The 26525-nt window shown below is 37.5% G+C and overlaps 1 protein-coding gene across 1 annotated transcript in view; it reads left to right on the forward strand.

The window, feature by feature from the left end:
- GALNT1 (polypeptide N-acetylgalactosaminyltransferase 1) overlaps positions 1-26525 on the forward strand; it is an 86124-nt gene that overhangs the window by 14116 nt on the left and 45483 nt on the right. Inside the window, exon 2 of the mRNA XM_057423045.1 lies at positions 10952-11126. The gene's annotated coding sequence lies outside the window, so the exon portion shown is untranslated. The remainder of the gene's footprint in view (positions 1-10951; positions 11127-26525) is intronic.

The following is a 26525-nucleotide window of genomic DNA, read 5'->3' on the forward strand; positions in this document are numbered from 1 at the left end:
ATTAAGTTTTAAAAGCTAAAGATATTGATATAATTCAGACAAATGAGGATGAGCTATGATTAGCAGGAAAATAGCTGTGGGATCTTTGCAAGAAATGGGAGGGATTTATATATACCCCATTAAAATGTAAAATAGGCATAATGTCTGCTTTCATTTACAGTGTGGGGCACACTGCTATAGCCCTGGGGCATGTTGGAATAATTGTTGAGGAGGTAGACAAGACAGTTGATGTATTTGGATAAGATATGATGTCTCGTGAGCAAAAAATTACATGGTAGTCCAAGCCAGACAGGCAAGACAGGTAAATTTAATGTCTTGTATAAACAGCTCTCTAAATTCTTGTAGTTTTCTTTCATATACATGTGCTGGAGATAGCACTGAACTTTATGCCTATTACAGACTTTTTTGCCATATTCATTCTTGATGAGTAAGCAGAATGTTGCTATGGTATGGAAATCAAATTGAATTATCCATTCTGTATATAATTTTTCCATGAATATGAAAGTTGATAAGGCTTTTGTTGAAAGGGTCATATTTAAGTCATCTTTATTTAGAGCTTAGTTTCTGGAAGTATGGAATGCTTTTTGGTGCAAATACAAGAGCAATGCTGACGAATCAGTGGTTTGAGCATACTTGGCCTATAGAACACTTCATCTTGCAAAGCAAATAACTGTTCTCAGCATTTGCTATTCTTTTGAAGCTGATGAAGTACTTGAGCTGGTACTTGTAAGTTGGTTCTTATTAATTTTATATCAAAGTAATTTGAAGCTAACTGTTCATGTATCATACTACGGAAATCCAGCTTCGGTATCCTGACAAATGGCTGGTCTTCTGTTTTGGTGGGAGCCCCACAGGGAGGTAATTACAAGCCTCCAGTTTTCAGTTGCAGAGGAAGGTTGCTTTTTCAGCTGGCACTTCTCCTCTAGTTTAGTTACTAATGATGAATTGAAGTTGAGTCTTTAAAAAACATAGTACGTTTCCTAATGTATACAAAAAGGTCAGTTGATACTTTCCATGTGAGCCAGCGTTAAGAAGCGGTTTGCTAAGAGTATGACTTTGTCAAACAGTTTAGCTGAAAGCAGAGTGAGTTGGGAAGCTTTGGTTTGGCCTATCATGAGGTGTGCAAAAGTGTTGAGAGTTTCCTGCTTGCTTTACTTGATGTCAGACATTCTGGGGTAAAGTGGTTTAAGACAGTATAGTATTTCCAAAGATTTTTTTTTTTTCCCATCTGTCTAAAGGAGTGAGACTAGTTCTGTGTTGACTGAACAGAAGTGGTACATTGATATTTTTATTGCTTTATATTTAACTGTATTTTTAAAAGGTGCCTTCTTTCACTTTGATGCTTGCTGAAGTGTTCATAACGTAACCTGCTGTCAGATAAAATGTCATAGTTCTTTCTATATCCTGACCTTCCTTTCAACATAGCAAATACCTAGCCTATTTTTTACATTATTTTATCTTCAGTAAGTTTGGTTTTAGGGGTTGATTAGAAATTTAAACATTAAGAATGTTTTCTTACTGCTTCCTAAGTTTTGATGTACCCTAGGATGAGCTTCTATATGGAAGATTTCTGTTTCATTCCTTTCTAGAACATTCAAACAAGAATTATTCCTCAACCCTGAACCAGACAGGTGTTTTAGGGAAACAAGAATTTATACAACTGATGTCTTTGCAGTTACTGAAAATGCTAGATGGTTGAATTTATATTTTAATAGCTATTAGAGTTTTCCAGTAGTGGAAGTTTTTCATATCCTGAAGCATTCTGCCAGGTATCGGATTAATAATCCTTCTCTCATGATATTGTGATGTAATTCACAATATTCCTGGTCCATCTGCTAAAGAGATGTTTATAAATTAAGACAGAAAACACATATATAATAATTTTGGGGGGGGAAACTCACCCAACAATCAAAAACCAGCCAAAGCCAAACTCCAAAAAGCAATTCGAGAAAACAGAAGACATAATTATCACATGAACGGGCTGTTGAGATTTAGTGTAACAACAACAGCATGTCTCAAAATTTAAGAATTAGGTTGTTAGTTTCACGAGCATGCCAGTCTGCCACTGCTGCTGATGTAAACAGTCTTTTCCTGGCTATTCTTTCCCTTCCTTAGGCACGTATTGTGACATAGATTGCAAAATTGTTTGGATTGTAGCACATGCTAAATTAGCTCTAACCTGTACCCAAATGTGATGTTGTCAGAACAGAGTGCGGGGATAAAAGCAAATGCTTAGGGAGTAGGGGATTATGCGTTGAGCTGCAGTACTGATTTTCAGTATTCTTGATTTTTTTGCTACTTGACTTTAGGCATGATGTATATGTAAACTGCTTACCTTGTTTCCTGCACAGCAAACTGTCTTCTGAGTTCGAGCTTGGAAAAAGAAAGGCACTGCTAACAGCTGACTGACTCAGCAATCAGTAAACTGAGTGAAGCAGGGTATTTCTAGGGAGAAGCCTTAAGGTTTGCAGCGTGATTTGGGAAACTGCTGGACTGCTGCTCTGCCAAAAGCTGCCTTAAAACAGCAGTGCTTTTTTTAGAAAAGCTAATTCATTGGTTTATTGTTGCAGTTTCCTCATCCTTGTTATGACAGTGTTAATAGCTCTCAGTATTCTGTTTCAACTAACTGTTACTGATTTTACAAAAAGGGACAAGAAAGAAGTTAGGATCCGCATTACAAACCAAATCCATTGTTTTGGAAACTTGATAACGTAACGTTTCCTGTGTTCCTTTGTGGTAAACAGAACTTCCTGAAATAGGGACCATTATCTCACCTGAAGCCAGAAAATGTTTGCCTGCTTAGAAGAATGGAAGAATTTTTCGTTTAGGGATCTTCCTACTCTTGCAAATGAGAAATGGTAGTCATTTGTCAGCTCAGCCAAATTTCAGCTACTGTTGCAAGCAGCAGAGCTTTGCCTGGAGGCAGATGAAGATATTCAAAATGAGGATTTCTGTGGGAGGGTTAGTATTTGTGTATGAAGACATATGCTCAGTCAAGCAGTTTGTTGGTATAGGGTATCTATTCTCCCACTGACACTGACAGACAGTTTTACTGAAATGCTTTAAATCTGGCAGAAGACAGCAAATGATTCCCTCTTGTTTATTTCCTTCACCACAAAGTTTTTGTTTTAAATCAAGTATGTTTTCAAAGAACTGAGTCCCAGGCCATGTTTTTTTTTCCTAGGGGAGGTTCTACATGTTACTGCTGTGCTCTAGGCTAAATTTTTCTGAAGGTTTACTTTTACGTGCTGTAAACTTACTGTTCCATGATTTAAAGTCCTCCTAATAAGCAGTGTGTCATTGTGGACTTTGGAGTTATGATATGCTTGTTCAGCTTTTAAACAGCTGCCTCTAATATTTCCATTACTCACTGGGGGATTAATGTTGTAATGTGTGATAATACAGGGCTTCGTAAAAGCTTGTGGGCAAGAATAGGATTTTCTCATTTTCCTCTTTGATTAACAACTGCTAATTACATGTTGGAAGAGAATACTTCCTATTTGTTTTGTGACAGTTTTTTATGCTTACATTTGGTTCCTAAGTTAGTAAATATATAAATAGCCTTATTTAGCTCTGTATACAGCTAAAATTATTTTGTTTGGAGTAAGGAGTCTAATACATCTTCTGCAATGGAGGTATAGAGCTGAATAGGCAGTAGACTGTCACTCATGCCAGGGTGCTGAAAGAAACGATTTCTCAATGTCTAAAGAGACATAATTAGATGCTTGAAGGAGTGGTTTTACTTTGGGGATTTTCTACCACTTAGCACTTTGTTTATTATCTTCACGGGAAAATACTGTATCATTGAGATCCTTTATAAATGTTGAGAAGTATTGTGTAAATTTGACATTTGCTATTACAGTTTTACCAGTTGATTTATTTCAAGTACTGCCTATTGTGAATGGCAAGTCTTAAGATCTTGCTTAGATTCCCTTACCCCCACTTTTTTCACTTTAAGTTATATGTTGTGATTTAAGCCCAGTGTCGCGTAGCTGTTTGCTCCACTCCCCCAGTGCATACTATGATACTGTATGTATGTGTGATCTCAAAAAAAGCTATGGCTTTCTTTAGAAGTAGTATAATTCTGTAGTTCCCTTTCTCTTCATGTAGGGCAGAGTTGCTGCAATTTTATTGTCCCACAGTTTCCTGTTGGCACTTGCAGACTGATTTCTTGGCTTTTGGAAGGCTGAGGTTGTGATCCTTTAAGCATCATTAAGCAGCATGTTTGAATATCCATGATTTTGTATCCCTTTGATCATCTCCAAGGTAATGAGCAGTATTGTAGTTACCTCACTCTCTATATTTCCATTAAAAATTATCAGTGGAAATGGAGAAACTTGGTATGACATTGACTTGCGTATGTTGTTTTTTTTCCCCCCTAGACTCTGTTGTCCCACACTTTCCCCCTGTAATCTTTCCTGCTGTTTGGGTTTTTGTAACAGATAAAAAATGGAGAGGTTACAAGATTATTCAGTTAAGTATTACACCTGAGAAAATAGCAGGCAGCTTTCCTGAAGCACTGTGCTCCCTGTTAAAGAATGAATTGATCAGCATAGGGTATGTGTTTTTACTGAATGTTTATGGGGGTAACTGATTGATTTAAATGCAGTTATTTATTTTAAACATTTTGTACTCATAACTAAATAGGATTTTTTTCCTCAGTAGGTAGGTCTGGGAACGTTTACTCTTTTCTGTTGAGTCAGGGAAGACTAGAAAAGGTTAAACAGAAAGCATTGCCCTTCTCAGTTGAAGGGATCTTGTATTTGTTTGCCAGTGTTAATGTCATATACCCATTTTCTGGCAAAGAACAATATTCTGGAAGTGGAAGTTGAGCCACATTCATAAAAATTAAGAAATCCACTTTGTGTGTGTACCTATGCACGCGCACACATGCAGACAGCTGTATATGTAGCTGGGAGTTAATGCCAGCTGGCATACTGGAGGGGGTTGCTGATTCTGCCAAATTGCTGCTGCCTGGTTTAAGGCTGTTACCATACTCACATTTTTTTGAGGAAGATGACTACTTGAGCTGTTATTGTAAGTAGTAGTTATCTGATGTCTCCTGAGCCTCATGTGACTTGTGGTGAAGAGTTGTCAGTGAGGTCCAAGTCAGTACTTTGTATACAGGAAATGCATTCTCTTCAATGTCAGGGATGTGCATCTGCTGTTGGGCCCACCTGAGCTCTTGTGAGCAGGGGGAGAGAAGACAAGAAGAGTTGAAACTGTAGCAGCATAGTATAGAAAGATGGAGATTTTGAGAAAGAAGTACGGCTCAGTCCTTCAGCAGCCCATTACAATAGAAATATTACTGGAAAACTAAATTACCCCCTCTTTATAAACAAACAAAACAAACAGAAAACTTGTGGTTGACCCTAAGTCTTATTTTTTTTGACTTCTGTATTTCTTCATAGCGAGCGCTTTGTCAACTGAAGGAGCTGAGAGGTGTCTAATGCATTTTGCACTGTCTCACATCCTCCATATGAATCTGTGCTGGTTGCTTTGCATACTTGCAAAACAATGAGGGTAGTGTTTCCTGGTGGTTGAAGAGAAGGTGCAGAGGGTGTCTGCCAGCTCGCAACGGTCAACACACTCTTTGTTGATAGTCCCACTGAAAGCAAGCATACCCAGACTGTTGATGCTCTGTGCTCATACTTAAGGCTGATGTACATTAACACTATCAAAAGAAACTGCATTTGCTGTTTGCTTTACTAATGTTTTTGAATCATGATAATTAAGAAAGGCTTCTTCTGTCTTTACAGACCTGTAGTGCTATTCCTGATTTGCCAATAATTTGGTTTTTGTCTTTGTGGAAAGCAGTTGTGAAGGTACAAAAGATGGCTTTTTTCCTTTGAGTTGTGCACTGTTGTGTAGGTACTGTTTGAATTATGAATAAGGTATTTCTTACAGTCCAAAGAAATACCATAATGGTGCTGATTATGATAGTAGACACTTTACTGTTGAGAGCAGTAGATTGCCTTGTATATTTATTTTTTTCTTGTGCTTTTCAGCGGTGTAGTACTCTCAAGGAAAGTGAAAATGAGCTTTGCTGCAGTCTTGATTTGGTGGTGGGAGGGTGCATTTTACAGCTGAATTCTAAAAATAATATTTACTTAAAGGTTCAATTACTTTTGGTCTCTTTCATACACTGCTAGTGTTGGCTTGTTTTGTTTTGAGTCAGTGTCCCCAGAAGACAGAAGGAGGCAGGCAGCCTGTGAGATAGAGGCACTGTTGCATTGTTTTGCATGGCTGTACTTGCCAGAATCATTGATTGATTGGTGAACAACCTATTGGTGAAAGCCAAGAAAAGGAAGAGCATAAACTTTAGATATCAGTCTGATTGAAATAACTGTTACCTTGATGATTTTTTTTTTGTAAGTTTTGGGAGAAGAGTATGATAGCAGTATGCATTTTACATCTGTTAAACACATACCTATGTTTATGGTTTCGCTAATTGCATTAAAATGATGTCTGTGAAACCTTTTTTCCTTTGATAAATTGCATGCAGGAAAAACATCTTTGGATTGTCTCCATTAAGAAAGATTTATTCAAATTATTATTTCCCTTGCTGCCTTGCTATATCAGATAAAGCCTTGGAGACTTATGGAATAAAACTGTCATGGTTTTGTTGTGTGTTTTGGATTTTTTACATATTGTTGGTCACTTCAAGACCAACGGGTAGAAGATATGGTTTTCTCAGTGTTATATATCTGCTTTCCCGGAGTTTCATAGCAAGCTAATAATATTTTGTCCTTGTCATGCTTTCCTGCTCACTCTGATATTTCTGACCCTGTGCAGGATCATACCCCTAGACTGAGCTGGTACTAAAGTAAGCTGAAGAAATGGAGTTGGCCGCACACATTCTGGGAACTGTTTGATTTTGTGTCTGTGGGGAGGTGTCACTGAATAAACAGAAATTGACTGTACAGATTGGGAATATCATGCATGACTAAAAATCATGAAGTCAATCCATATTATATTTAGGAAGAGGTGAAAGTGGTAAGTGGGTTAAAGAGTGACAATTAGGAATAGGTATGTCATTGTGTATAGATAGATCTACATGATTATTGCTGTTATTAACATTAAATGTGTCAGAAGGAAGGTCTCTGAATAAGCGGAAAGCAAATATTGAGACTAATCAAATACTGAGATGCTTGAAAAGGAGACAACTATATTTTACACTCTACAAAAATGTGGCTGTAAATCGGTCAATATGTCAGAGTAGCTAGCAAAAATCTTTATGTGAAAATAAAGACTCAGAGTATTTGATTCTCCTGCAAATTCAATTTTCAAAGAAACCATTCTTTGGTGTTAGGTGCCACTTTTATACAAAGCTAAGGCACCCACTGTTCAGTGGGTCTGGTGCTTGTGATGACAGAATGGTGGTAATGGAGTATAAAATAGGACAGTAAAAACTATTCACAGTGGAGATCTCTGCCTAGATTATCCTCATCTAACTTTCATCCTGTGAAATACTTGGAGGTGATGTGAGAACTTCTTAACAGAAGCTGCTTGGATTCCAGATTCCAAAATCCCACCTCCAACAACTTCATTTGAAGTCAGTAGGCCATTTGTATGCATGGTTTAAAGCTGAAGTAGCCTTCAGTCTAAATTGTGTAGTAGTATGAGCATTGAAAGCTAATGGCTACTGGTAGCCTTAATCTCTGTACTCGTAACTGCTATTGCAGCAGATGCTTTCTTATTTTTTTTTCACCTACATATTTTGTTATTGGTGTCCAGGTCTGCTTATCCACTTGCCTGTCCACATCAACAGTGTGTGTAGGTTCTTACTTTTTTTTGGGTTACTTTGAATTTATATCAAGAAAATAAAAGGGCGCAGTGCATCTTCTTGACCTTGGTTTCTTTTGCTTGTTTCTAGCTTTAATAGCTTTTGTTTTGAGTTGGAACCGTGAGAAAATTAACAGCTAGTTCTGTGTGCATACTGTGCCTTAATTTTTGTTCTTGACACGATGTAATGGAAAATACAGCTAAGAGTAGAAAGATAGTAAAGAGCTGTAGTTACAGGTAAGACAGTCCTCTCTTTAAACATGCAGCTTAGGGAAGCAGATTTGGAAGCTTTATTATGAAGATCACAAATGCATAATCAAGCCGATCTAACATCCTCTACAACAGGAAGCTTGTGGACTGGAGAAAGCCACATGTGATACTCTTACAGAGCAAGCTAAGGAAACATGGCCTAGATAAAAAAAGCTATTTTAAGATATGTGTAAAATCATTATGTTAACAGCAGTTTTATTTTTCAGTAGTTCACTTTCAGCAAGAGAAAGCATACTTGTATGGGGTTTGTGCAGTTGTTTCAGCTTACTATTCTTGTTCAGGAACTGGGGAATGAACATATAGTTCTGGAATATGAAGACAAGATGTGTTTGGAAACAGATGCAGGTACGCAAAGAGGTGATGGCAGTGCAGAAGAATCTTGACTGTTGGAAAGATGGCTTGAAAGAATAGGATATGATTTAGAAGAGTAAATGAAATGCTTTATGTTTAGCATAAAAATAAAAAATAGAGAAAAAGTGCTTAAATTGCTCCTGCCACCCTATTCCCTACCCTGATCTAGGGCAAGCCATGGATTATAAAATGAGAGTTAACAATGCAGCATTGTTCAGAAAGAGTTGTGTGTATATACTGGCGTGAGTAAACGGTGGTATAATCTGAAGGGCATGTAGAGTTGAATCTGCTCTGTTCTGTGCTGTAAGGTTAAAGTACTGTATCTGTTTGGCCATTGTATTTCAAGAAAGATGTAGGCGCAGTTAATTTGCCTCAGGAGGGTAATGGAAATGACTGGTGATTTAGAGAAGATGGTATGTGCAAAAGGAATGGTTGAATTAGTATTTTTGTAACTCAAGGAAAAGATCAAGGGAAATTATAAGCTTTTAAGTGTGTAGCAGTTCACTACAAAAAAGTGAACATCTGCCCTTGGTAGATGTGCCTTGCTTACTAATGGCAATGTAGATCGCTCTCTGTGTGTCCTGCTCTCATTGTTCACTTTTTGTATGTTTTATTAGAGCTGTTTCTGTCCAGTGTCTGGTCTTAGGATTCTTTGAAGAAACATAAAAATTAGCAAAATCACTAAAGTATGGATTTCTTCTAACCAGAGGGATGTATATCTAGATACTTCAGTTAAAACTGCTGAGCAGACGGAAGAAAACTTGATCTCAGATTTGCCAACCACTTAGCCAGTAATGAACTAGATTCCTCATATGAAAAAATGGATCATGTTCCACACCTCTGTAAGGCTCCTGAGTTTTACTGAGAAAAGTGATACTAAAAACAGCTAATTTAACATAAGCACCACTGATTTTATTTTGTGTGTGTATTGCATGTTACAGTGCAATGTGTAGAGCCTAGTTGGATGTATCCTAGAAGTTTGTGTTTAACCTTCTTGAGGGCTGTGACTAATTTACTTTGGTAAAGGCAGTTAGGTCTCTTCAGAATTACGTCCTGATTTCTTAATATTTAACACTTTCAGAAAGGTAGCAATGAGTTAGGTTTTGTACTGGGTGTGTCCTGGATCATTGTGTGAATCCGTATTTTTCTGGCCCTTTGAAATGTCCCTTTTTTTTTCTTCCAGATTTGGTAAAAATTGGTGTTATTTCTGGGAGATCCTTAGCCAGTTAAAATTCAGACTGTAAGCCACTTGGGGTATAAAACTGCTTGCTATACCTATTCTATCAGTATGCATTATTAGTAGTTTGGTAATCTATCCTCAAATGGAGAACAAAACTAGGAATTGAGATATTTCCCCTTTTCCTCTTTGATATGCAAAAAAAAAGTGAAACTGCTAAGTGTTATGCTTCACCTGCCTTGGTACTGGGGTAATACTTTGTTTCAGAATCAGCAGTTGACAAACATCTTTTCTAGTACTGCCAGTCTTTGCTTTCCTTACCATGTATTTCCTCCATACTGTTGTGTTATCATAGTGTCAGCATCTCCCTTGTATGTAATTTTTCATCTGGACAGGCAATGCATAAAGCTAACTGGTAGAGGAGTAAACTTGAAAAACTTAGTAGGCTCATGTAATACAGCAAATGCAACACACAAGCTCATAACATATGGCAAATATTACTTCACTGTAGTCAAGTTAGAATTGCATTAAAAATGGGAAAAATCTGCTTTCTTTTCTGTTACGGTATTTTGTTTACTTTAAAGCTGCTTAGAATTTCCTTCACTTTCTGCTGTATAAACTGGGTAAAGAAAGCTTTGAAGGTATTCATTCAGTATTGCTAGCATTTTAACAGATAACACTTGAAAAGGCTCAGGCATCATTTTCAGGTGACACTTTGTTTTTAGAAGTGAAGAATATATTACTTAAGCATCATGTCTGTGTTAGTTTAATAACACCTTTTTTTTTTTTCCCCACTATAGTTGTCATTATAAATGCTAATGTTTAACTTGTGGGGAAGAGATGAAAGAATGTAACAAACTCCCACTTCTATAAACTAGAATATATATATATGTATATATGGGGAAAATTTGGTCTGAAAGAATAGAAAGTATGATCATCTGGGAAGCTGCTCATGTGAATGTGTGCCATTGAGGAGGCTGTTTTCTAGCCTTATCCAAAACAATTCATAGTTTGTTGTGCTAAGTGTTGATGATTGGATAGAGAGCGACATATATATAGAACTCAAAAATAGATAACTGCTTACTTGGGAGGACAGGCAGTCCTCCCACTTAAATCATATCATCTGAAAGGCTAAAAAATTTTGATGACTTGTTCCACCTCTCCACTCTATCCTGCATATGTTGTTTACCTCACAGGCTTAGTTCACTGCCTCTTTTTAGAAGCAGTCTTTTGGCTCCTTCTCCCTTGGACAGGATTTTTGATTTTTGAAGTCTTAAATGCTGGGAAAACTTTCCTCCCCTTCATTTCCACCTCAGGCTCTGCCAGAACTGAGTCTAGAACTTACGTGAATTTCTGTTTTTCTTCTAGGACAGCCTTAAGACCTTGTGGATGGAAGGCCTCTTCTGCTTCTACGGTCACGTCAGAATGGCCTAGGCCAGTCCGTTGCTCTGTGGTTTCTAGCAGAGGCACTCTACAGCAATGTGTTGGGGTTCTGACACCAGTGCTAGTGGACCATCCAGATGGCTGTAAACCTGCAGAAGAGGTTAGTACAAAATGTGATCCAGGAATTTTTGACATTTTGGTCAGGTCTGTCTGCTTTGGATGTACCTTAGAGCAAAGGGACCACTTAGAGATTACATGTGTACTACTTTATCGCTGCATTGGGTTTGTGTGGCAAGGTTTTGGTAGTTGGAAGGTGCAGGGGTGGTCTCTCTGAGAAGCTGCTGGAAGTTTCCCCTGTGTCTGGTAGAGCCAATGCCAGCTGACTCCAAGACGGACCCTCTGCTGGCCAAGGCTGAGCCCATCAGCAGTGGAACAACATCATTAAGAAGCGTGAAAAGTTAGTGTGCAGCAGCCAGATTGAGGAATGAGACTGTGTGGGAGAAGCAGCTCTACAAACACCCAGGTCAGTACAGCAGGAGGGGAGGAGATGCTCCAGGTGCTGGAGCAGAGATTCCCCTGTAGCTCATGGTGCAGACCATGGTGGGGCAGGCTGTACCCCTGCAGCCCGTGGAGCTGCATGATGGAGCAGATACCCACCAGCACACCATGCAAAGAAGAAGGTTGGCATGTTGGAATTAGAGAGAAGATGGAGTAGAAGCTACTTACTCAGTAGTCTTTGGTGAATCTTTAATCATTGTCTAACCATGTGGTATGGCTTCTCAGGCATGTCTACTCTCTCTTGTTATAAAGATTCTGTTATTTTCAGAGAAGTTGAAAATCTTTCATGAGAGTAATTTTAAATGCATTGGAGCACAGACTTCTGAAAGAGGCTTTTAAAAATACCTGATTTAATCTAAAAAGTGATTGTATTAGAAGCTGTACTCTCCAATTAATGTATATGAATTTACAAAGCAGTTCCATCACATTCCCTTTTTTAATGTTTTCTGACAGCTTAACCTTTTTTTTTTTTTATGGTGATGTGTTTCTGTCTTGGGTTCTAGTCAGATATGAATTTTGAATTGTAAAAAAGCTTAAGTTGCTACCTTCAAAAATGATGTGTCAAATTAAATACATTAGCTGGTTTTTACAAGGTGCCTGACAACTTCTGGAAGAAATTGGCAAAGTAATAAGCACCTAAGTATTTGAAGAAACTTAATTTAGTGAAGTCTAATATATCTCTGCCATATCTAATGTTCTACTGATGGTTTCCTCTATTCAACTATGCAGAAAATTGTTAGTATCAGTCTTACAGGTAACCAGGGGAAAAAAAATGAGTTCTTTCAAGAAATAATTTTTCTGCCTTAAATTCCATATTACACTTTTCAGATTTCTCTGAACTACTGCACAGTGCAACAAGTAAATTCTAAATTTTATTTACTTCTTTCTCTCACTGGTGCAACACCTGTATGTTGATATGGCTATTTTATTTAAATTTGCCAAACCTTTTCCACATTAGGAGAAAACTTACAAATTAAGCCAGATGGAAAACCTTTTTTGGAATCACTAGCTGTAAGAGTATAGTATTGAAATTTAACAAGAGTGAATCTGCCATTTTCCTTCTAAAGTATTGACAAATAAAATCCAGCAGCATTTGAGAAGCATTTAATACAGAATGCTGAAAATGTAGCATTTTTTATGAAAATTAATTTATTTAAATACTTCTCATGATTTAAGTTAAAATATTTTTTGTAGTTTTATTGACTTCCGTTTTTCTAGCATTTTCTTTTACTAATGAGCCAAAAACACAATAGTTTTAAAAAAAAAATTGAGATTTTTGCAACTGTTTACAAAACAGGATTGCTATTTGCTATAGAAATAAGCTTATAGTAGTTTCCATTATGCATTTTGATTGAATGTGAACTTGAGTGTCTTTGTTTTATTTTATTTTTTGTTGAAGTTGGAAGCTGGGAGAAGGGCCCAGTTTAACTTTTGGAAATCCAAACAGTGCATCTGATTCAGGCGCAAATGCTGTGATTACAGTGACTTGATATAGCTGCCCAACAGCTTCTTTAAAATTATAACCTCCTGTTTGATGTAGACCTTTTTCTTTCTCTTTTTATTTTCTTTCATTGATAATGGAATGCTTTTTATAGTGGTATGTCCAGAATGCAGAAGAAAAACTATAAAACCAAGATGTTCTTTTTCATACTTGGTTGGATTTAAATACAACATGTTCTTGGTTTCCATGTTCAGCAAGTTTCAGCAAACTAAGTTTAAGTAGTGGACTTTTTTTTCCTTGCTGAAGTGTTTGGAAGTACTATTCCAGTGAACATGAAGAGGTTTAAAATGTTTACTGTAGTATCAGAGATTGGCCTAAGAAAAGTCTTAATGTAGCCAATGTTTAATTTGGATATACTGGCAAATAAAGTCTTGGTTTCTAAATATTCTTTTTTTTTTTCCCCATCAAACTTGTGTTAATCTTTCATGGCTATTCAGTTGGGCTTTTTGTTTGACTACTAATCTAGCTCTTTCACATATTCATACTTGAAGAGACTGCTAATATAAAAATGGTTTAATTTATTTGCATTAGGAGTGGCTTATGACCTGGGAGGATCAAACTGAGCTCTCTCCCATACACTTAATGAAGTATGGAAGCTCTGCCTGCTGATAATGTGTAACAAGCTAGGTGAACATCTGTGGTCAATTACAATTTCTATGCTTAGGTCCATCATTTACAATTGTTTACTTTTAGAGTTACAGGACATTCAGTGAATAGGTGAATACTGTGTGTGTCATGTGTCATATTTTTTAATCATATGGGTAGATGTATATTTCTTAGACCGGGGGGGGGGGGGGTGGGGGGTGTGGGGGGTGTCTTCTCATCATTCCTCCTCTTTTTGTTACATAGTCTTGATTCCAGCAGCAGCAGCTGATTACTTTTTCATCCTGTCTCTACTTTACCTGTTATCTTAATTTTTGTCTGCATAGTAGCAACATAGGAGATGTAGATGTAAGAGCAGTGGGAGAAGGAGAGTGCATCTGCTTCCATTCTGTGTGGAACAGAATTGGTCAGAGCTTCTGCCTGCTTGAGAATTAAGGATAGTTTGCTTGTTTCACTATCAAAGGGAAAAATGTAGTTAAAGAGTGAGTAGACCTGTGTTGTAAAAATGTCCCTCAATGTGAAAGTGGCCTTTGCAACTGTTCAAAATGACCAGTACTGGTACATCTGTGGATTCTTTTGTGCTATCACAGATATCACAGGTTCTTAAGCACATAAACCCCTGTAGCTCAGCTGAAGTCTGAATAGTAGAGTTTAAGCTCTGGTCATGTGGAAATATCAGTACCAGAGCTGAAGACCAAGATTCCAGGGGGAGAAAGGAAGTAGTCAGGACTTTAGTCATGAAGAAGAGCCATTGCTGTATTGAGCTGATTGCAAACTGTTTAGCAACTTCTCCTTTTCAGTTTCTTCTTTCCTGTCCAGTCCTGCAAGTGATCCCAAGTTCTGAAGGATTTCTAGAACTCTGCTTTATTATTCTGCCTATTTAGCTTTTTATCTGACAGGTTTGTTTTTTTTTTTCTTCTTATTTACCTAATCAAAGTAAAACCAAGAATGCAAACATTGCCTGCTCTAGAATGGGGATAGGGTTTCCCAGCTTTCCAGCTGGGATTAAATGTACAGTCTGCCATTCTGTACAGTCCATTTAAGAGACCCAGGGTATGACGACTATTTTTATTGTCGCCTAGGAACGGGGGATTTTGAGCAACCCCTTCTAGAACTAGAGGAAGGGGATGCCATGTGCGATCCCAAAGAGGCATGTCTGGATGAAGATCCAAACACTGTTTTTGTTTTAGTTCTAACGGTCTTTCTTCTGTAAGATGGTTTATTTCCTCCCCCTTTTTGAGCCTCTCTTCTAGATCTAGAAGGACCTGTTCTGCTTGCAAGTGCCACTCTAATGCACCTAGTGATTGCTTCAATGGTTGGGGCATCTTTTCCTCTATATGCTGACAGAGTCAGCAGCCGAGTTTGTAGTTTTGCAATATATTCCGCCACTACTGATTTACCCCAAGTTAATTCATTAATATGCCACCAGAGTAATCGTTTTGTTTTCTGAACATTTTCTTCTTCTATCTTAAATAATTATTGCGTTAATACAGCTACTCTTCCCAGAATAGGAAAATTCGGATCAACTTTAGAAATAGCTTCCTGAATCTTAGCAAATAAGGTTTTCCAATCTCCCTGAGGGTCATAATAGTCACTAAGGTTGGTAGGAGGAGTTGCTGGAGATCCATCCAATTGCCCAGCAGTGATGGACAACTGACAATGCAGTTGTTGGTCCCAAGAATCCTTTTAGTAAATCTAGATAATGATCTCCCCAAGGTACATGAATAATTCTGGAATTGTTGTTAAGAAAAGGAGTTTAACACAATTTCACAAGCTGTTGTATTTCAAGAAAGAAATCATCAGGAAGATTTTCAATGTTAGACAAAGATGTTACAATTACAGGATCCATATATGAACGAGAGCCAATACAGAATTTAGTATCACAAGGTACAGCATAAAGCAACAGCAAGTATAGATGTAAATATACCTTGGTTTTTAGCTCCCATGGAGGTGCAAGTAATCATGAACAAATGTTCATTTACAGGAACAAATTTATGGGTCCTTAAAGAAAATCTCATAGTTCTTTTTTTTTTTTTTTTTATACTATGTGTACATTTGCATGGATTGACAATGCAAGTAAAGAACTTAAAAGCATGGTATTTCTCAAGCTTATGTTTTCAGAGATTGCTGGGAAGGTAGAATTAAGAAAAACTCAATCTAAAGCAAGTAAGTATGAGTAAGAGAGAAAGTGAAGGATGGATGTGAAGAATCTTTATCTCGTAGTGCAATACTGCATGTGTTAATTAAGTACTAAGCAGTTGTTAGCAGAAGTTACCTGCTGAGCAGACAGCTTTGCGATGTGACAACAGACTTCATGTGTTAATGTATGGTTAAGAGCTATATGGCCTGTCTGTATAAATATAGCTATTTGCTTTCTGCATAGAATTTATATTTGCATATGGATACAGCAAAGGGGCACAAGTTTTCGTGAGAAACATTGCAACAATGTCATGAATGTATCACGAAGTTCGACCATGATAGCTTTTCTTTTTTAATCCATATCTGATCAGGCTTTTCTTTCTAGAGAAGGAGAAACAAACATATGTTCTGAAATTTTCTTTCTTTCTTTTTTTTTTCCTATACTAGTTTTTTTGGATGCAGATCTGATGTTTTCTCTGTATTTCGAAAAATGTTTCACCCTGCAAAACTGCTGAGCTACTTTTGGTTAGATTTTTGGAGTTTCCCTGGATGTGGTGGGCTGTGTGAGATTCTTAATTTTTTTTTTTTAAACTGTCGGCAGCATTACTGCTAAAGGGATAGGAAGTAAAAGCTGTTAACAAACCTTTGAATTCTTTACCATTATTCACTTTACCTGAGATAATATAACTCAGCATGTGTTAAATTATTGTAACCCTTATTTTGTCAAATTATATTTACTAATTCTTTAAGTCTTCATGTTTAGTCACATGCGTTATCTAATTCAGCAGTTTTTAGCTTGGTATCTGCCTACATTTGATTTGTCAGCAAGTCCTGTAGTTACTTAAGGCAGAATTCAGCAAGCTTCTCTAGGACAAGCACGCAGTATGGTCCCAATATGTAACGTCAGTTTTTCTGTACCTGTATTGTTTTCAAAGTTTTCCTTCTTGAACACTTAAAACTTTAGTATTGTCCACATATATTGAAGGCAGAGAAAAAAATGTCCTGGTTATCTGGTGTTTCTTCAGCTTCCCCTTCTGTTGTTTGGGTTTTACTTTTTCTTTTTTTTAATTTACAGTAGGAAGTTTTCAGGATTCGAGGCTTCTGCAGTTACTCACATAAAGATGGTTGAATCTGTTCACTGCAACTTACTGTTTCCAGAAATCTCCTTTATAATCTTTTCTTTAATTAGCTGACTCTGCTTTTCTTTAATTCAAATTCCTGCCCATTAGTGATTCATCCTTAATGATGACTATTTGACTGTGTAATTTTCTGCTGTCTTTAAAACTGTTTGAAGAATTAATGAATAATTTTATTCTACTCCAGCTTTTGGCTCTGATACATATCTAAAAAATAATCAGAAGCTGTATGAAGGCTGGGTGTTTAAGAACATTTGAGACCTAGCTTACAAGATTGTAACAATGATTCCTAACATGTGAGGAAGGTTTCAAGAATCTCTTGTAAAAGATTTGTGCACTTCATTGTTCACAGTCGTCTTTGTCTATGAAAAATGTATAACTAGCTTGGTGATAGTGAATTTGTCTGACTTTTAAGTAGTTAAAGATTTTTCCTTGAGATTTGTAATTCTTTAATCGCAGAACGGTTAGGGTTGGAAGGGACCCTGCTATGGACAGGGACACCCTCCACTTAGACAAGGTTGTTCAAAGCCCTGTCCAACTGACACCCGAGTTGCTAGTTCTCTTCTAACTTCTATCCTAATAGCAGGAATAAAGAGTAAATTCTAACCCCCTTTCTGTGTTCATCAGTGTTTCCAGGAAGGATCTCCTTATTTCGTCAAAATGCTTCAAAAGCAAATGCTACCTGACATTTGTGAATGCTCTCTGACATGTGCAGACTGAAGAAGGTATCATCTGCAGAAAATTCCATTGAGTATTTGACGCATCTGTATGAAGAGTGATCTATTGATAAGGATAGTATTCATTTTAGTTCAGTTTCATCTGGTAAAAAACAAGTTTGCAATTTGACGCAGTGGAACTTTAAAAAAAAAATTTGAAACTAAATTTTATTTTTCTGGACTATGCAGAAACATGATAAAGGAAGATGGAAAATATGAGCCTTGAATATGGAACAGCTTTCTGTGTTTTTACTTTTATATAACCTTACCTAGTGCATATGATTTCCTAAAGGAGGTTGCTAGCAATAGTAAATTAATTTTTTTCAGCAGGAATTTTAACCTTAACAGAAGTCCTGTCATCTAGTCTGCTCTATTTATAGCTCATCTTCCACCTGCCATATGATTTAAAATAGTCTTTGGAATGTGTGACTTCTTGATAATAAGAAATTCTTGACTGCTTGCATGATTTGGTCTTAGTGAACATATGCTTTGTAAGGCCAAGTGATGCTGCTTTTGGCTAGAAGCCTTCATGCTGTGTTGCATCAAGTCACAAGCCTAAGCATCTAAAATATGTGGAGGTGTTTACAGGTTTTGCTGCGGACAGCGAATAGTATACTAATAGCCTAATCTCTACAACTTTGACAATATGAAGCTGTAATACACATCTTGAGTAGTTCAGCTTTTTATTTCCTAAGAGCCTTGCAACTGGCATTTAGCTCTGATAGGGAAGCTACCTTTCTTCTGAGTAGTGGCGAGCTTGCAAGATCTGTAGCTCACATGACAAAAATTCATTTTCTTGAGGAAATGGGAGGTGTTCACCTAGAACACCTGAGTTTTCCTCTGCTAGTCATGTAGTGTTGGGGTTGGAAGACCAGCTAGCACAGCTCTCCAGTAATTTATTAAAGACTGGAGTCAGTTTATAACTCTGGGATGCTGATTGGCAGGAGTGCTTCTGTACTGAAAAAGCTAAGTGCTGGTCACCAACCGTGGATCTGCCAAAAACAAAAAAAGAAGATTTCACCTCAGCCTCCTAGGCCTCTGTGAAGGGTAGCAGAAAGCTCTAATAGGTCTTACTGATGTATCTCAGCCATTATGGTATGTTGGGCCTTTGTGAGCTTAATGCATTGCTAGCAGTGACATTAAAATCTTATCTTGCTGCTGTTAATAACAAAAGCTTTTCACTTGTCAGTTGCTCATTGTCTTCGTGCTGCCTGTGATGCTCACTGATGAAAATACTGTCTGTGTCTTCTAGGTGGCTGTTACTCTAAGTCAGGCACACTTAGTAGCCCTCCCAGAGTGTGTATGTGAAATAGCTATGGCTTTGAAGAAGAATGTTTGCTCTCTTTCAGCATCTGAGATGTCAGTAGCCCAATTTAAGACTGCAGTTGTTTCAGGAAAAGAAATAACTGTCTACTGTCTTATAAATCTGCTTTCTGAAAAGGATTGCCTGTTCTGTAGCTGTTAGGAGAGGCAATATCTGCTGTTCAGTGTAAGAAGGAAAAGATTTGAATAATGGTGATTTGAACTTACCTGCCAGTACTGTAATACCCAATAAGTTAATGCCTGGGCAAAAACTTACTGCCGTTGGCTTCAAGATATTATATAAGTGTATTCATTTTTTTATATATTGTAATTAAATTTGTCTGAGGATGTACTTTTAATATTTGAAGCTGTACTATAGAAAGATGTATGGGGTTTTTTTTTGTATAGGATTGGTAATACTAGGTAATGTATACTGATTGTTTGTTAGGCATAATAGAAGCATATTTTAAATCTCAAAGCAGTTGAGAGAATGGAAATGTCTGAAGGATCCGTGAATAAGTGTCTATTTTTAGGTAATTTTCATTCATCTTGAAGGGCAGACAGAAAAATGAAATTGTTGCCTCAGTCATTTGAAAGCTACCTTAAAGTCATGGAAGAATAGGTGTCTAGTGAATCTCAGCTGTTTATATGACAGCAGTAGTCTTTGTACTTTTATTGTATTCCTGGTTTCCAAATTTTAGCTGTCCTCTTGAGTCCTTTGTAATATTCACAGTGATATTCTGATACAGAATATTTTGCCTCCCTCCTGGATCTATTTATTCTTTTTCTTGTATAGAAAGAATGGTCATAAAAATGAATGTAAATCAAAAATCTGTTGATTAAATTGGTTTTGAACTTTTATTTGATGAAAACATTGTTCATCTGGTCCTTTGAAACCTTGCCCATTTCAGTTTTTTCCTGCAAACAGGATAGGGCTTTCTTAAAGTCAGTCTAAGAAGCATTGTCTACAGCTGGAATAAAAACCCAAGAAAGCCTTTCAGAGACTTTAATTTGAGGAGTTCTGTAAATAATTTTTTTTTTTTTTTCTCAAACATTACATTAGGAGAATTTGGCATTAGGGAAATCCATGAGTGTTCGTGTTTGGTTTGAGGTGAGTTTTGGGTTTTCTTTTTTCCTTCAAAAAGACCAACTTAAAACCCAAACCTGACACCTTTTCCCCTCCCTTCTCCCTTCCCTCCTTCCTCTCTTCCCCAGACACTGAGCTGGTACGGAGTTGTTTTATGACAAAGATTTGGCATCTGAGTTTGCTTCTTGAAGCAGTTAGTTTAGGCCTTTTCATTTGTATTCATTACTCTTGTTATGAATTCTGGGCTGGAGGGATGGGAGTAGGAAGGACTGCCTTGATCACTGTGTCCAGTCACCTGCAGTGGTCTCATAAATCCACAAGGCTCTGCTCTGAAACATATTTGCTGAATACACAGCTCTCCCTCTGCCCTTCCCTTGTGAAATGCTGGTGCACAATACAATGGTTTCTGGTTTTATGTTTAAGGAGAACACTTAAGTGATGCATCCAAAAATGTAATTGGCCTTTTATCCATGACTGAGTGACAGTGGCAGCTCACTGTTGTCACCCTTGTGAGCCTTTGCTTTATTGAAACTCTTCAGCTGATAGCAAAGTTACATACGCCAAGCATACTATTGAACATATTTTATTAAATGTCACCTTGATTCTGTTATTCTTGTTCACAAACCCATCTTGCTTCCTACCTTATCACTTGTTCCCTTTTAACAGCAATAGGTCTAAGATTGCCCATCTAGATCTAGCACTAAAATTACTAAAGAAAATAGTTGCTACATTATCAAAGGTGCATCCTTGTTTGCTTACTAAGTTTTTTTTATAAGCCTTCACAGTCTTATAATCATCTTACTTATGCACATTATTTTTTGTATTCATCCTGATCTTCCTCACTTTAAATAACAACTTTCCTTGTGTGGGAGCTATATTTAAAACATTTTGCACTGCCTGACAGCAGTAACTTTAAAGTCAGTTATAGATTGAAAAAAATTTATGATGTTCTAATTTAATCAAAATTGTATTGCTTTTTATTCAACCTCTGATCTAATTATATCCCTGACTGTTCAGTCAATCTGTTCTAGAAATATTTGCAGTATTTATATAGTATATTAATTACTACATTAACGTATGTTATGTTAAAACACTATTAATGTATTTTATTAAGCTAACTGTATATGTCTGGACAACTTGCTGTCCTTCTGAATATCCTTGTATTTATGCCTTTTTCAGGTAGCATGTGTAGTAAATTTACAGACTCCTATCACACTTTGAAATGTCACATGGCAGTTCTTTCTGGGTCCCATAGAAGGGATTAGACAAGCCATCCTGGTTTTACCAGACTAGGTGTTCCCAGCTGGTTTTATTTCATCTTGGGTTTAATTATTTTTACGTCCTTGTCCCTGTTGCAATTAATTTTCACATATTTCATCTTTATTAAATAGTATAATTAATACTCGGGCCATACTAGGTCATTATTAATATGAAAATTAGAGTTTTCATTTGAGTAGTGCTGGTTAGGAAGAGAATCAAGAAGGACTGTGTAGTAGTGGGAACTACTTGAAAGTGTTGACAAATGCCTGCTTATTTTCTTGGAAAAGTTTAAGGAGGTTTAATCAAGATAATACATACTGCTTACAAACTCATGTGAGAAATTGTTAAGCATTAATTTGCAAAATGATAAACTGTTTTCATAAGTTAAATGATAGTAGTTAAGATTTTCTGAAAAGTATGGGTAGCAAAATAGCAATATCTTCAGTTTTCTTACAGTAACTGAAAGAGCTTGTTTTTGATATTGTTTCTATTCAATTTAGAAATGTTATTTTCTTACTATGTGTCTGTGGTAGTTACTTAACCATAAAAGTTTAGAGGTTAATTGAAAACTCTTTAGATAAGGTCCTTTCCAACCCAAGCTATTCTGTGATTTTAAATCAGAAGAATCAGAGGTTCAAGTGCACAGTGACTTAGTTCCATTTGATTATAAACAGTCTGACAAAACTGTGGATGGAGTGCGTAGCTGTTCAGTTTCTGGTATTGCTTTTTTATGTGATTGGCTGGATTTTCATTTTACAAGAGCTTCTACTTTTATAAGCATATTTATGCGTGCTAATTTATCTGGAGGGAACCTGTGTCATGAACCAGTAACTTCTGCCTTTGTGTAGGAAGTTCATCTTTGGTTTTCAAATGTAATCAGCTACTTCTATGTTTCTGTTTTATTCTTGCTTCATTCTGAGGCATACCAGTTTTAGAAACAAAATTGATAGGGTTTTTTTCAAATGGTCAATTAAAAAAATTGATTTCTGCATTGAAAATAGATTTCTGATGAATTAAGTGTATTCTTCCTGCACAGAGCGTGAAGAATAGAAATCAATTTTACTGACCTACATTTTTCAAATTTTCCTGAAGAGTAGGCTTGCTGTTAATGAATTATTTTCATACTGCTCAGACTAGTATGATCTGTTTTCTCTCATCATTTCTTCAGAGCTTAATGTTGCTGAATTACACTGAACAGATGACTTCTGAATACTAAAACCTTTTAAAATCCATCAAACCAGTGTAGTCCAATAAAGAGTATTTCTCTTGCATAAACTTCTGAGCAGAAAAGAGTACTGGCATCGCCAAGCTCATGAATATCCTCTTTGTCTGATGAAATTTACCAGATGTGTTCATGTTTCTGTGATGACAATGCTGACTGTACCTGTTTTCCACAGGTGATGGGTTGACCTTCTGATTTGAATGGCTTTTTTTTGTTTTCCCAGTTGCTTTTATAGCATTGAAACTAGGTGACGCTTTGTTTCTCCTCAGACCTGTTTACTGACGAGCTGATGGAAATGATGAGCATTGTGCAAACAAGCACTAAAGACAATTTAACAGAGCCCACCAACCAAAACGCAAAGCCAACCCAGAGCAGCCAAACCCAAACAAAAAATCCCAAAACAGACCACAAACAACCCCCCCCCCCAAAAAAAAACAACAAAACAACCAAAACAAAATATCATCACAGTAGCAGATTATTTTGAAACATGATTCTAGTGTTGGTATCGCTTCTGTTTTCAGATATAGACATATTCGAGTGGATAAGTTTCATTAGTAGTTCAGATATATGAAGTTTTAGTCAGTGCTTACATGACAACTTACATTTGCTTCAATTTTTAGAAGTTTAATACATGCAAAATCCATACAAATGCCTAATATGTTACCTTAGAATATGCCAGTCTTTTCTCAATCATTACTATGTAGACTGAGAAGCTGAAAAATCAATTTCATGTAGGCCATCAATCTTCTCTTAGATGCTACTTAGTTAATTACTTTCCATTTTTTTTAAATTGATATTAATAACTTAGGAATAGCAAATGTGTCAAGATTTTGGTGAGCCCTTACTTTGTGCCAACTTTTCTTTATTCATATCTGAAAGTTTGGAAAGTGAACTTTGCGTCAGCTTTGTCTGTTTACATGCCACATCCAGTGTAGAATCCTGATTCAATTGAATAATGGCAACGAAGTCCTTTGTGAAGTCTTGTTAGAAAGCCATATTGAAGACTGATTGCTAGTATCAACAAAGATGAAGTTGGTCCAAAGATAAAAATGACTGAATAGTCGTGTGTCATACTGAAAGAATAAACATTCTTTCTCTTGCCAACTGTGTTGGTGAAAGAGGTGGGAAAGTAAAACAATGCACTTTATAGGAGCAGTAATTTTAAAGATTACCTTTTTCCATAGTGTCAAGTATAAATGTATTTTCTGGGAGGTGGTGGCAGGGGGAATAAATCACTTGACCTTTAGGTGTAACACAACTTGAACATAACCATTTTTCCTCCTTTCACTTTATTCTTGGTAAGTTACAACCTCTGTTTCTACTGTTCTTAAGGTGTTTTTAATACTTTTTACTTCCATGGTGTAAAGGTTATGTTATCTATTATGCAGTATGTTGAAGGGAGGAAAAATACCTGTTTTTGCAAATCTTTGGTTTTATTATATTACTCAGTAGCAAAAGCAATTATTAAACTTATGCATTTGAGGATTATTGCTCTGGTTACTGGACTTCTTTATATGTGCAATTAACTTTGCTATGAAGGCATATTGCTGATTCATATTAAAGTTGCTATCACGCTCCAGAGGTTTCTTTCTGCAGAGTAGCTTCCTAGCCTCTTGACACCCACCCGGTATGGGAAAGTGTGGGCCCTCTCCAGAAGGAGACAGGAGACTTGGTTTTATTCAGGACATGGGGAAGGTTGAGGTACTGAATGACTTTTGCCTTGGTCTTCATCAGCAAGTGTTTCAGCCACACTGCCCAAGCTGCAGAAGGCAAAGGCAAGGACTAGACAAATGAAGAGCCACCCACTATAGGAGAAGATCAAGTTTGAGACCATCTAAGGAATCAGAAGGTACACAAGTCCATGGGACCTGGTGAAATGATTCTGTGGGCCTTGTGGAAACTGGCAGCCTGGTGAAGTCCCAACTGACTGGAAAAGGGGAGACATAACACCCATCTTTAAAAAGGGGAAAAAAGGAAGATCCAGGGAACTACAAGCTGGTCAGTATCACCTCTGTGCCCAGCAAGATCATAGAGCAGATTCTCCTAGGAACTATACCAAGGCACATGGACAACAAGAAAGTGATTGATGACAGACAACATGGTTTCACTAAGGGCAAATTATGCCTGTCAAATTCAGTGATCTTCTGTGACAGCTTTGGTGGATAACGGAAAAACAACTGATGTCATCTATGTGTATTTGGGCAAGGCATTTGACACTCTAGTTGAAGAGACATAGATTTGATGAATGGACCACCCGGTGGATGAAGAATTTATGCTGCACTGTGGATGCATTATGGATGGCTGCACTCAATGTCCAAGTGAAGATCAATGATGAATGGTGTTCCTCAGGGGTTGATATTGGTACTGGCACTGTTTAACCTCTTTGCCACTGACATGGACAGTGGGATTGAATGCACCCTCAGCAAGTTTGCTGATGACACCAAACTGTGTGGTGCAGTCGATACACTGGAGGGAAGGAATGCCATCCAGTGGGAACTTGAGGTGCTTGAGAGGTGGACCAGTGCAAACCTCGTGACGTTTAACCAGGCCAAGTACAAGGTCCTACACCTGGGTTGGGGCAATCCCAAGTACAAATACAGGCTGGGCAGAGAATGGACTGAGAGCAGGACTGGAAACAGGACTTTGTTTTAACTTCTTGAGGTGTTCACTCTGCCTGTCTTTCTAGCCCCTGGATGTCCCGTGAACTGTCCAGCCAGGGCCATTCCGAGGTACTTTTTCAGGGTATAAACTGCATGCTCCACCCCCACTGGGTGTCACTAGCAGCTGTGCTGAGTGTGCATGTAGTTCTATCCCCTAAGTTCTCCTTAAAGACACTGAGCAGTATAAGCTCCAGCTTTGACCTCTGAAGGACACCACTGACGAATGTCTGTCAGCTGGTCAAAACCCACAGAGCCTGGTGGTCAAGCCTCAGTCCTGGATGGGGGAGTTCTCTTTCTGGAGCTCTGTCTGGGCCAGGGCTTTGGTATGCTAAGAGCAGTTGCTTCAGCAGTTCTGAGCTCCTCTGCTGTGCTCCCTGAATTCCTGCTGGTAGGTCCACAGTGGAAGTGCTGTCATAAAACCAGAGGTACAGTGTAATTCATGAGATGGTAAATGGCCAAAGGGAGCAAGAGCTTTTCTCTAGAGGTACAGGGGTGGGCCTTGTCAATGGTAACCAGGGTGTGTTGAACTACAACATTGCTGTCTCATAATCACTTCTCTGAACTCTCAAAGGGTGCAAAAGGTTCAAAAAGTGCCTCTTTGACATTTCACTGAACGTTCAAAGGAATTTTCTTACATCAGAGGCAGATATAGCACCAGCCTGTGCATTTTAAAACACTTAATATAGTTGGTGTTTTTATGGCCAGAAAGTCTGGATTACAATTCTCTTTGTGTCTTGCTGATTTTAGGACCCCTAAGCACTGTGCTTCTGTTTCACACTTTCTTTTACAGCCCAATATCTCACAAGTCTGAACTTCAAGAAGTCTGAGATTATAATAATTTATTTAGTTTTCTTTTACAACATGTTATTTTGAATTACAATTTGTTGTTTAAGTACAAGCAAGGTGGTGGTGTGGCTTGATTTTTTTGCAAGATCATTTCTATGGTGTCCTGAATTAGAGCAAAAGAAGAAACTGTATGGCAAGTAAGTACAGTCATACCATGTCAGACAGATTTCATCTGTATACACTATTTGTTTCTGCCAGTGGTGGACAGTGCATATCTAGGGAAGAGAATAGGGGAGACTGTAATGATTCTTCCTCACGGTACTCTCCTAGCATGCAGTGACTTGAGAAGTCAGTCAGGGACCGCCTGAGGTAGGGGTGAGGACTTGGTATTTAATAGCCAGTGAACAGACTTTCACCACTGGCAGTATATTGTGGCAAGTAGTTCCCATGCATAACTACACACTGTGGGGAATACCTTCCTTTGTTTTCTTTTGTTTTTTTTTAACCCCTTGCTACTAAATTCACTTGCTTTCTGCCCAAACAAGAAGTAGGAGTAACAGGCAACAATTTACCATCTCCATGCAGCTGT

The sequence above is a fragment of the Pezoporus wallicus genome, unplaced genomic scaffold (assembly GCF_028554395.1).
Source record: "Pezoporus wallicus isolate ANWC-B61680 ecotype Strahan unplaced genomic scaffold, APGP_CSIRO_Pwel_v1 contig_749, whole genome shotgun sequence".
NCBI lineage: Eukaryota > Metazoa > Chordata > Aves > Psittaciformes > Psittacidae > Pezoporus > Pezoporus wallicus.